Below are 13,066 nucleotides of genomic sequence, written 5' to 3' on the forward strand. Positions count from 1 at the left end.
ATCAGTGCCACTAACATGTGTACCTACTGGCAACCAGTAAATGGTAGAGTTAAACTGCAATTGCACAAATGATGTGAAATACTATAAGACATGTGATGCAGCTAACCTCGACGGCAAACAACAGCATCGGCCGTTATGACCCTGCGTAAATACATGGACTGGCATGTTAAGTACAACAGGGTTAGCATCCACCAAAAATAGCAAATGGGCAGCATCTCTAGTATATCTTCATTCCGGAGAGTAGCATGGTAGCAAAGGGACAGATTAAAAAATGGATACAACTGTTAATTGCAACAGGCTTAACAACATCCTAAGTCATGTTTTGCAAGTTTGTAACCATTGAAATAAAACTGTTTAAAAATGGATTCAACTGTTAGTTGTAACAGGCTTAATAGCCATTGAAACCGGTACTGATAAAAATGCAATGGCAGAGTTAAACATCACAAGGTAGGTGCTGCCAGAGCAGAGAACGACCCAGTTGTCTATAAAAAGGTAGGGAAAGTAGCTAAAACGTGTTAGGCATGTTTACTAGAACATGCTTAATACATCGACCGTATAGAACATAGCCATTAATTGCAACTGGTATTGGTAAGATTGAACTGGTGAGTACATACTCCCTCCGTCCGGGAATAGTTGTCCCCATGGCATTTTTGCAGAAAACCCCTTCCCAGACTCCCGACACAACCCGCACTCCTCGTCTTCTCCACTCGACACTCCGCCGTTCCAACACAGGCGTCTGGACGCCGGAGCTGCCCTGCGACACGCTGCTCTCCTGCTCTCCCGAATGTCCTCTGCCGCCGCCGCCGCAGCTGCCTCCTCTGCCGCTCCCTTCTGCCTCGCACAGAATCCCTGCCTCCCTTACATGCCTCCCGAATCTCTCTTCTTTCTCCCCCAAAATCCTTTCTTCTTCCTCCCGCCGCATCTCCTGCTCGCGCCCATCCCCTCCCTCCTAGCGTTGATGGAAGAAGCGTGGCCGGCCCTCGGCCCGGTGGTCGGCGACGCGGCCTTCCGCCCCCGCCTCCCCCGGCACCCGTGGTGTGGGGTGTGGCCGCGGCGCTGCTGGAGACGGTGGCCAAGGAGTTGTCCGCGTAGGCGGTGAGCTGGATTGTGTCCAGCTACGCCAACTCGACCGGACTGGCCCCCGTCGTCGATGCCAATGCCATCATATGGCTCGCCTCCACCGTGGGCGGCCTGGTCGCGATGCCCGAGGTGCTCGAGGAGGTGCGCGATGCCACAGCGCGTTGGAGGCTCGCGCTCCTGCTCACACCCGTCGAGACCATCGAGCAAGAGAGGTCGAATGTTTACTTTAGCCGGCCCAGACTCTTGTATTGCTGTATTCATTTGCTGAATAGAGATTAAACTCTGCACTTTCATGGACTAAAGTTCATTTTGGTTGATGCTCTCTGTGTTGCTGTATTCAGTATGGCCACCAGCAAGCTGCTACTATTTCTGTTGATCTGCTACTGTTATTTCAACTGATATGTTGTCCCTCTTGTCTCCAGAATTGCCTGTTGTTGCTATTGATGTGTTGCTGGTGCTGCTTCAATTCATGGCGCTGCTGCTTCAATTGCCAACTCTTCTTGCCGTACTGCTGCTGCTTCAAATCAACAGAGGAGGCGATGACACCATCTAGTCCTGATTTTCTGCCAGGAACAAGTGAGCCATTTATTTTTGACTAATACAATATCCATTTTATTTCTTCAGAAGCTAGATCATTCTCAAAAATAAAGGAACATAGGCAAAGCAATATACAGTAGCTAACATTTGGTTAGCTCTGTCTATATCTCTGAACATATGAGCAATGTGCATTTTAGTAACCCTAAACATATAAGCAACAATATCTAGCATGGAGTATGTCCAGATAGCATGCCTTGATTTAGTTGAAGAAAACCAATATGCCTTGCCTTTTAAACCAATAAACAATGAAAACGTTGAAGTAAAGCAAGCAGTAGAGATATCATTAAAGTTCAGAAATTAAGTGAGTAGGCAAGTGGTGACAGGGAAGGAGAAAATTCAGTTTCAATTTTGGGATGGTACAGTACTCCCTCAAAAAGACATACACATGATAGTGATCGTGTTCCTAAATCAACATCAAGTTTAGGAACAAGTGTGTTCCTAAATAATCTTCAGTTTGCACTATATTTATTGTCATGTCTGAAATTTTGACAGTAATGTTGTGACATGTTCAGACTAGGAATAATCTTCAGTTTAGGAACAACTTTGATGATTCTCTGGATTGCTCATAGTGTATTCTTTGGATTGATGATCAAAGTTCAAAGAATTAGCCTAAATGCACATTGATGCTCATTCATCTTCTTTCTCAAAGTTCAAAGAATTATCAACATTTAGCCTGAATGCACATTGATGATTCCAGAAAATAAGTTTATAACCACTCTAGATTTACAAGTGTTTACTGAAGAATATTCTGTTTATGAAGTAGACCTACAATATTCATCTTTTTTCTGTTTATGAAGAAGAAGAATAAGAAGAAGAATAAACCTAGCTAATTCAAATAATTCCAATTTTAGGGACATGTTTTTAATTCAATTGGACAACTGGTGTATAAATCCAAATAAAGCAAATAAATTCAAATAAATCCAAATACTTATATCCTTTCTTTTCCTATCCTTTCTCATTGAACACATGACACAATACATACACATGACACATGACACATCACATACTCCTATCCTTTCTTTTCCTTTTCCCTTTCCCTTTCCTTTTTCCTTTCTCTATCTACTCATTTCCTTGTTCTATAGTGGCCTTGGTGTCAGTAATTAGCTCAGGACTGCAGTATACACCGATTATTTCCTCTCCAGCATTCTGTAGACGTTCCTTATGCAGATGCGGCATCTTGTAGTTGTTTCCTCCTTGATCTTTCATCACTTCCACCATGACTGCTCGCAATGTCATGAAGCTTTTGAACAACTTATGGGCATCATAGTTCTCAAACTCCTTCTCTACACCCTGTACCAATTCCTGGATATTCATAGGTGCTCTGTAGTCGGTTAGGATTGGAGGGAGCAGTGGAAAAAAAGATCTAGAACATTGAGCTCACTGTTGCAATAGTCGAATATCCAGATCTTCTCGAGCTTCTTCCAATTCTGCATCTTCTTCTGCCTCTTGAGATTCTTCCTCTTCAGGAAACCAATTCAATTCAATGTCTTCATCCTCATCTTCCGGAATCAATAGCGTCACCCTGTTGAGCTTGTTCTTCTTCTTGAGCTTCGTGCTCATCTTCCGGCATCAAGTTCAAATCAATAGGGTCACCCTATTGAGGTTCTTCTTCTTCTTGAGCTTCATCCTCCTCTTCCGGGATCAAGTTCAAATCCATAGTTGTGTGCTCCTACCTATACTCATAACAAGAGTAAAATAGATGAATGGTTAGTGCTACCTCTTGAGCATACGTTGGTTTTCCCTTGAAGAGGAAAGGGTGATGCAGCAAAGTAGCATAAGTTCCCCTCAGTTTTGAGAACCAATGTATCAATCCAGTAGGAGATTACATGCAAGTCGCCTAGTACCTGCACAAACAATCAAGAACCTTGGAACCAACACGATAAAGGGGTTGTCAATCCCTTCAGGGCCACTTGCAAAAGTGAGATCTGATAAAGATAATAAGATAAATATTTTTGGTATTTTTGTTGTATAGATTGGAAAGTAAAGATTGCAAAATAAATGGCGACAGAAATAGCTAGTTGACGGGAAATTAATATGATGTAAAATAGACCCGGGGGCCATAGGTTTCACTAGTGGCTTCTCTCATGGTAGCATATATTACGGTGGGTGAACAAATTACTGCCGAGCAATTGATAGAAAAGCACATAGTTATGAGAATACCTAGGCATGATCATGAACATAGGCATCGCGTCCGTGTCAAGTAGACCGAAACGACTCTACATCTACTACTATTACTCCACACATCGACCGCTATCCAGCATGCATCTAGAGCATTAAGTTCGTAAGAACAGAGTAATGCATTAGGCAAGATGATATGATGTAGAGGGATAAACTCAAGCAATATGATATAAACCCCATCTTTTTATCCTCGATGGCAACAATACAATACGTGTCGGTTCCCTTTCTGTCACTGGGATTGAGCACCGCAAGATTGAACCCAAAGCTAAGCACTTCTCCCATTGCAAGAAAGATCAATCTAGTAGGCCAAACTAAACCGATAATTCGAAGAGACTTGCAAAGATATCAAGTCATGCATATAAGAATTCAGAGAAGAATCAAATATTGTTCATAGATAATCTTGATCATAAACCCACAATTCATCAGATCTCGACAAACACACCGCAAAAAGTATTACATCGAATAGATCTCCAAGAACATCGAGGAGAACTTTGCATTGAGAACCAAAGAGAGAGAAGAAGCCATCTAGCTAATAACTACGGACCCAAAGGTCTGTGGTAAACTACTCACACATCATCGGAGAGGCTATGGTGTTGATGTAGAAGCCCTCCATGATCGAATCCCCCTCCGGCAGATCGCCGGAAAAGGCCCCAATATGGGATCTCATGGGTACAGAAGGTTGCAGTGGTGGAAAAGTGGTTTCGTTGTTCCCCTGGATGTTTTCAGGGTATAAGAGTATATATAGGCAAAAGAAGTAGGTCGGTGGAGCTACGAGGGGCCCACGAGGGTGGGGGGCGTGCCTACCCACCTGGGCGCGCCCTCCTGCCTCGTGGACGCCTCGTTGCGTCTCTGACTTCCACTCCAAGTCTCCTGGATTGCATTTGTTCCAAGAAAGATCCTCGCGAAGGTTTCGTTCTGTTTGGATTCCGTTTGATATTGCTTTTCTGTGAAACACTGAAATAGGCAAAAAACAGCAACTGGCACTAGGCCCCCGGTTAATAGGTTAGTCTCAAAAAATAATATAAAATAGCATATTAAAGCCCATTAAACATCCAAAATAGATAATATAATAGCATGGAACAATCAAAAATTATAGATACGTTGGAGACGTATCAATATCCCCAAGCTTAATTCCTGCCCGTCCTCGAGTAGTTAAATGATAAAAACAGAAGTTTTGATGTGGAATGCTACCTAACATAACTTTCAATGTAATTCTCTTTATTGTGGCATGAATGTTCATATCCGAAAGATTCAAGACAAAAGTTTAATATTGACATAAAAATGGTAATACTTCAAGCATACTAACTAAGCAATTATGTCTTCTCAAAATAACATAGCCAAAGAAAGCTCATCCCTACAAAATCATATAGTTTGGCCATGCTCCATCTTCGTCACACAAAATGCGCTCATCATGCACAACCCCGATGACAAACCAAGCAATTGTTTCATACTTTAGTATTCTCAAACTTTTTCAAATTTCACGCAATACATGAGCGCGAGCCATGGACATAGCACTATGGGTGGAATAGAATATGATGATGGAGGTTGTGTGGAGAAGACAAAAAAGGACAAAGTCTCACATTGACGCAGCTAATCAACGGGCTATGGAGATGCCCATCAATTGATGTCAATGCGAGGAGTAGGGATTGCCATGCAACGGATGCACCAGAGCTATAAATGTATGAAAGCTCAACAAAAGAAACTAAGTGGGTGTGCATCCAACTTGCTTGCTCACAAAGACCTAGGGCATTTGAGGAAGCCCATTGTTGGAATATACAAGCCAAGTTCTATAATGAAAAATTCCCACTAGTATATGAAAGTGACAAAATAAGAGACTCTCTCTCATGAAGATAATGGTGCTACTTTGAAGCACAAGTGTGGAAAAATGATAGTAGCATTGTCCCTTCTCTCTTTTTCTCTCATTTTTTTGGGCCTTCTATTTTTTTGGCCTTTCTCTTTTTTTGGCCTTTCCTTTTTTTTGGCCTTTCTCTTTTTTTCCTCACACGGGACAATGCTCTAATAATGATGATCATCACACTTCTATTTATTTACAACTCAAGGATTACAACTCGATACTAGAACAAAATATGACTATATGAGTGCCTCCGGTGGTGTACCGGGATGGGCAATGAATCAAGAGTGACATGTATGAAAATTATGCATGGCGGCCTTGCCACAAATACGATGTCAACTACATGATCATGCAAGGCAATATGACAATGATGAAGCGTGTCATAATAAACGGAACGGTGGAAAGTTGCATGGCAATATATCTCGGAATGGCTATGGAAATGCCATAATAGGTAGGTATGGTGGCTGTTTTGAGGAATATATATGGAGGCTTATGTGTGATAGAGCGTATCATATCACGGGGTTTGGATGCACTGGCGAAGTTTGCACCAACTCTCAAGGTGAGAAAGGGCAATGCACGATACCGAAGAAGCTAGCAATGATGGAAGGGTGAGAGTGCGTATAATCCATGGACTCAACATTAGTCATAATGAACTCACATACTTATTGCAAAAATCTACAAGTCATCAAAACCAAGCACTACGCGCATGCTCCTAGGGGGATATATTGGTAGGAAAATACCATCGCTCGTCCCCCGACCGCCACTCATAAGGAAAGCAATCAAAGAACACCTCGTGCTTCAAATTTGTCACACAATGGTAACCATACGTGCATGCTACGGGACTTGCAAACTTCAACACAAGTATTTCTCAAATTCACAATTACTCAACTAGAACGACTCTAATATTACCATCTTCATATCTCAAAACAATCATCAAGTATCAAACTTCTCATAGTATTCAATGCACTCCATATGGAAGTTTTTATCATACCTATCTTGGATGCCTATCATATTAGGACTAATTTTATAGCCAAAGCAAATTACCATGCTGTTCTAAAAGACTCTCAAAATAATATATGTGAAGCATGAGAGATCAATAATTTCTATAAAATAAAACCACCACCGTGCTCTAAAAAGATATAAGTGAAGCACTAGAGCAAAATTATCTAGCTCAAAAGATATAAGTGAAGCACATAGAGTATTCTAATAAATTCAGATTCATGTGTGTCTCTCCCAAAAGGTGTGTACAACAAGGATGATTGTGGTAAACTAAAAATCAAATACTCAAATCATACAAGACGCTCCAAGCAAAACACATATCATGTGGTGAATAAAAATATAGCCTCAAGTAAAGTTACCGATAGACGAAGACGCAAGAGGGGATGCCTTCCGGGGCATCCCCAAGCTTAGGCTTTTGGTTGTCCTTGATTTTTACCTTAGGGTGCCTTGGGCATCCCCAATCTTAGGCTCTCGCCACTCCTTATTCCAAAATCCATCAAATCTTTACCCAAAAACTTGATAACTTCACAACACAAAACTTAGATAGAAAATCTCATGAGCTCCGTTAGTATAACAAAACAAATCACCATGTTAAGGTACTGCAATGAACTCATTATTTATTTATATTTGTGTTAAACCTACTGTATTCCAACTTCTCTATGGTTCATACCCCCCGATACTAGCCATAGATTCATCAAAATAAGCAAACAACACACGAAAAACAGAATCTGTCAAAAACAGAACAGTCTGTTGTAATCTGTATCAAACATATACTTATCATACTCAAAAAATTCTGAAATAAATTGGTGGACGTGAGTAATTTTTCTATTAATCATCTGCAAAAAGAATCAACCTAAAATTACTTTCCAGTAAACAATGGCAGCCAATCTCGTGAGCGCTAAAGTTTCTGTTTTTTACAGCAAGATCGCAAAGACTTCACCCAAGTCTTCCCAAAGGTTCTACTTGGCACAAACACTAATTAAAACATAAAACCACATCTAAATAGAGGCTAGATGAATTATTTATTATTAAACAGGAACAGAAAGCAAGGAACAAAAATAAAATCGGGTTGCGTCCCAACAAGCGCTATTGTTTAACGCCCCTAGCTAGGCATAAAAACAAGAATAGATCTATATATTGTCATCTTTGGTATTTATCTTTTAATGGGGTTATGCTCGGATCCGGGAGGTTCCTTACGTTTCCCTTCATAATCGGAGATCTTTAGATCTAGAGCATCCAACTGCTTATTGCAAAGAGTGATCAACATATTCATGTGGTGGAGGTTCCCACTAACATTTTTAAGAGGATCAAGAGATTTTTGCAAAATTTTAGTAACCTCGCATATTTTCTCAAAAACTTGGGTTCCTTCTTGAGTATGACGAAGTCCCTTATGTGGGGGAAGTACTCCAACTATTCCCTCTATAATCTCATACGCGATACTGGGATCAATTTCAATAAAACTCCCTTTAGCGGCAAAATCCAAGAGTTGTCTATGGGACATGGTTAGCCCAACATAAAATTTACGAAGTAAAATCTTAAAATCTCCCTCTATAGTGCAATTACGATAGGATTCATTCATCCTATACCAAGCATCTTTTAAATTTTCTCCTTGTCTCTGTTTGGAGTGGAGAACTTCAAAATTGGGAGACAAAGGAAGAGGGCCAGCCATGATGGCGAAACAAACTATCTAACACACGAGCACAGAAGAAGCAAGCGAAAAGAGACGAACGAAAAAGGGCGAATAAAACGGCAAAGGTGAAGTGGGGGAGAGGAAAACAAGAGGCGAATGGCAAATAATATAATGCAAGGGAGAAGAGTTTGTGATGGGTACTTCGTATGTCTTGAATTGAGCGTAGATCTCCCCGGCAATAGCGCCAGAAATCCTTCTTGCTACCTCTTGAGCATGCGTTGGTTTTCCCTTGAAGAGGAAAGGGTGATGCAGCAAAGTAGCATAAGTATTTCCCTCGGTTTTTGAGAACCAAGGTATCAATCCAGTAGGAGATTACATGCAAGTCTCCTAGTACTTGCACAAACAATCAAGAACCTTGCAACCAACGCAATAAAGGGGCTGTCAATCCCTTCACGACCACTTGCAAAAGTGAGATCTGATAAAGATAATAAGATAAATATTTTTTGTATTTTTGTTGTATATATTGGAAAGTAAAGATTGCAAAATAAACGGCGACAGAAATAGCTAGTTGAAGGGAAACTAATATGATGTAAAATAGACCTAGGGGCCATAGGTTTCACTAGTGGCTTCTCTCATGATAGCATATATTACGGTGGGTGAACAAATTACTGCCGAGCAATTGATAGAAAAGCGCATAGTTATGAGAATATCTAGGCATGATCATGAACATAGGCATCACGTCCGTGTCAAGTAGACCGAAACGATTCTGCATCTACTACTATTACTCCACACATCGACCGCTATCCAGCATGCATCTAGAGTATTAAGTTCATAAGAACAGAGTAACGCATTAGGCAAGATGACATGATGTAGAGGGATAAACTCAAGCAATATGATATAAACCCCATCTTTTTATCCTCGATGGCAACAATACAATACGTGTCGGTTCCCTTTCTGTCACAGGGATCGAGCACCGCAAGATTGAACCCAAAGCTAAGCACTTCTCCCATTGCAAGAAAGATCAATCTAGTAGGCCAAACTAAACCGATAATTCGAAGAGACTTGCAAAGATATCAAATCATGCATATAAGAATTCAGAGAAGAATCAAATATTGTTCATAGATAATCTTGATCATAAACCCACAATTCGTCGGATCTCGACAAACACACCGCAAAAAGTATTACATCGAATAGATCTCCAAGAACATCGAGGAGAACTTTGTATTGAGAACCAAAGAGAGAGAAGAAGCCATCTAGCTAATAACTATGGACCCAAAGGTCTGTGGTAAACTACTCACACATCATTAGAGAGGCTATGGTGTTGATGTAGAAGCCCTCCATGATCGAATCCCCCTCCGGCAGATCGCCGGAAAAGGCCCCAAGATGGGATCTCATGGGTACAGAAGGTTGCGGAGGTGGAAAAGTGGTTTCGTGGCTCCCCTGGATGTTTTCAGGGTATAAGAGTATATATAGGCGAAAGAAGTAGGTTGGTGGAGCTACGAGGGGCCCACGAGGGTGGGGGGCGCGCCTACCCCCTGGGCGCGCCCTCCTGCCTCGTGGCCGCCTCGTTGCGTCTCTGACTTCCACTCTAGGTCTCCTGGATTGCGTTTGTTCCAAGAAAGATCCTCGCGAAGGTTTCGTTCCATTTGGATTCCATTTGATATTCCTTTTGTGTGAAACACTGAAATAGGCAAAAAAACAGCAACTGGCACTGGGCCTCCGGTTAATAGGTTAGTCCCAAAATATAATATAAAATAGCATGTTAAAGCCCATTAAACATCCAAAATAGATAATATAATAGCATGGAACAATCAAAAATTATAGATACGTTGGAGACGTATCAGTTAGCGTACAAAAGATTGGAGTAGCATTTTTCAAATGGATGCTTCTTTCCAAATTTGAAATGGTCTGTAACAAATTTGAAATGATTCTGGATGCACTTTATTCTTCCTTCTTTCTAATGGTTGTTCCTGTAGAAAATTGAATTGTTTCCAATTATTCAGAAATAATTTTCAGTTATGCATAGTTGCAGAAATAATGTTTCCAATTTGGCTAAATCTGGCCTGAATTTGCTGTAATTTAGTACATGCAAACTGAACTTATTGTTACTGTAATTTAGTTAGCAGTTTGGGAGTACATGAAAACTGAACTTATTGGCACTCTTAACTGTTGGAGTACCTTCTTCATAAGCTTTGATTTTGGCCACTACTACAGTAACTTCAAGTGAGTAACTACAATAACTTCAAGTGGGTAACTCCATTTTCTATTTTTTTACAGTACACTAACCATGATATTTGTTCCTCTGTTCTGGTCATAATTATAATCTGTTGTTGAATCCTTAATCATTCTCATAATGTTTACATGATGCATAACATTGATGCCCTGATGTTTCACAAAAATAACAGAAAACCTGACAATTTAGTGGAGCTAATTACCTTGGTTGAATACTTAAACTACTCCATGTGTGTTCACTAAATTTGGTTCAGAATGCTTCAGAACATTTGGTTACAGTAAGGAGTATTGATCTTCAAATGGTGTATTGAATTTTTTTCCATTGACTAGGTGTGCAAAACTGCCTCTCTATAGCCCATGATTTTTTTCCTTCTTTTGTCAATGATTCTGCCCCTCTATGACCTTTCTCATCATCTCATGATTCTGCCCATGACTTATTTTTTACTGCCATGAATGATTCTGCCCTTTTGTAACATTTTTTGGCGGTACTAAAGATTGTTTCATCAGAAATGAACATCAATGTTAACTGAATTTTTCAAATTACAGAGCAAGCAAGCAAGCAATGTACACAGATCAGTTGTGTTTCAAATTACAGAGCAAGTAAGCAAGCAAGGCACTGGAGATGAACAAATTACATAGCCCTGTACTTCTTCTCACCAGCAAGAGCACGAGAAGGGGACCTCGGGCGGCAGCACACGAGAAGGGGAGCTCCAGGCGGCAGCACGAGTAGCAGAAGGGGCTCCAGCTTGAGGTCCAGGACCGTGAGAGAGCCTGAGGACGAGCTTGAGGGAGCTCATGGTCTAGGCGCGGCGGGAGCTCGTGGTCCAGGCGCTCAAGACCCAGGCGCGCGCGGGTCCTGGGCGGCGGCGGCGCAGGCCCTGGGAGGAAGGAGGGGATATCGTCAGTGCAGGTCCTGGGCAGCGGAGGAGCATGTCCTGTGTGACAACGGAGTAAGCAGGGCGGCGTAGGTCCTGGGCGGCGACGGAGAAAGCAGGGCGGCGCAAGTCCTGGGCAGCGGAGGAGCACGTCCTGTGCGTCAGGGGAGCAAGCTGGGCGGCGCAGGTCCTGGGCGGCGGAGGAGCACGTCCTGTGCGGCGGCGGAGCAAGCAATTGGGCGGAGCAGCTCCTGGGCTGACGACTGGCCCTGGTGACGCGCGCCGGTGACGGGTGGAGGAAGAAGGAAGGAGAAGCGACCTGTATGGCGACTTGTTTGTAACAAATTTGAAGTTATGAGGGTGTTTTTGAAAAATTGGCAGTACACTATGCTGCGGACAACTTTTCCCGGACGGAGGGAGTACTTGGTAAGTCCTGAGAGGTAGTTGTTGGGGCACTTCATCTTGGCCAAAGCCCGCCCAAAGTCAGCGGTGGGGGAGGCAAGCTGTTCCTCCCGGTCGAAGCGTGGATCAGTGCCACTCACATGTGTACCTACGGGCAACCAGTAAATGGTAGAAGTTAAACTGCAATTGCACAAATGATGTGAAATACTGTAAGACATGGGATGCAACTAACCTCGACGGCAAACAATAGCATCGGCCATTATGACCCTGCGTAAGTACATGGAAAGGCATGTTAAGTACAACAGGGTTAGCATCCACTAAAAATAGCAAATGGGCAGCATCTTTAGTGATTTTCTGAGTCATGTATTGTAAGTTTGTTGCTGGTATTGGTGAAATTGAGCTAGATAGTTAATATTTGAACATCACATAGTGTGCAGTACTGAAATAAACAAGGTACAAACATGCTTAATACATCAACCATACAAATTATAGCCGTTGCAAGTGGTATTGGTAAGATTTAGCTGGTCAGATCTTACCTGTTAAGTCCTAGAGGGTAGTCGCTAGGGCACTTCATCTGGGCCAGAGCCTGCACCATGTCGGTGGAGGCGAGGTGTTCCTCTGGGTCAACACACACAGCGGCCATCGCGCCATGGACCGCCATCAGCTCATGGCGGTGGGGATTTTGAGGCATGAGGATGTTTCGCAGGCACCATTTAAGCAATCAGGCCCGGGCCATGATAGAGATCAGTGGGTTACCTGAGTGGATCCAAGCAGAACGTAGATGTGATTGAAGCTGTGGTTGCGGCGGCGGCGGTTTGAGCTGCAGGTACGGGGAGGCGCGGGGGGGGGGGGACAGGTACTGAGGAAATTTGATGGGTGGGGATGTGGTTGGAGGAATAAATTCTGAAATCGCGCGCCTATTGAAAATTTCGCTACGAAACTTGAAACTTGGGCGGGGGAAACACACAACACAGACGAAGCGCGTAAAATACTCGTGTGCGAGAAAACAAAAAATTGGCAGATCCCGTCTCCAAAAAAATGTACACGTGTAGTTGATTTTTTTGGTCAATGGTACGCCTGGTTTATTAGGAAACATCGCACAGGTAACTGACTTATGGATCATTAACGCAAAAAAACGCATACGGGTACGTCATAGACACCGTGTGTTTTGTGATCTTCTAATGATTAACGCAAAAAATGCACACGGGCACACATGCTAAT

At 42.4% G+C, this 13,066-nt stretch overlaps 1 long non-coding RNA gene across 1 annotated transcript; it reads left to right on the forward strand.

Moving 5' to 3' along the window:
* Positions 1 to 673: 673 nt before the first annotated feature.
* Positions 674 to 12,142, forward strand: LOC141020938 (uncharacterized). The gene is made up of 3 exons (XR_012180933.1): positions 674 to 1,292; positions 1,503 to 1,656; positions 11,115 to 12,142. It is a non-coding gene; the product is annotated as an uncharacterized lncRNA (long non-coding RNA).
* The last annotated feature ends 924 nt before the right edge of the window (positions 12,143 to 13,066 follow it).

Source organism: Aegilops tauschii, chromosome 3 (genome assembly GCF_002575655.3).
Source record: "Aegilops tauschii subsp. strangulata cultivar AL8/78 chromosome 3, Aet v6.0, whole genome shotgun sequence".
Classification (NCBI taxonomy): Eukaryota; Viridiplantae; Streptophyta; class Magnoliopsida; order Poales; family Poaceae; genus Aegilops; species Aegilops tauschii.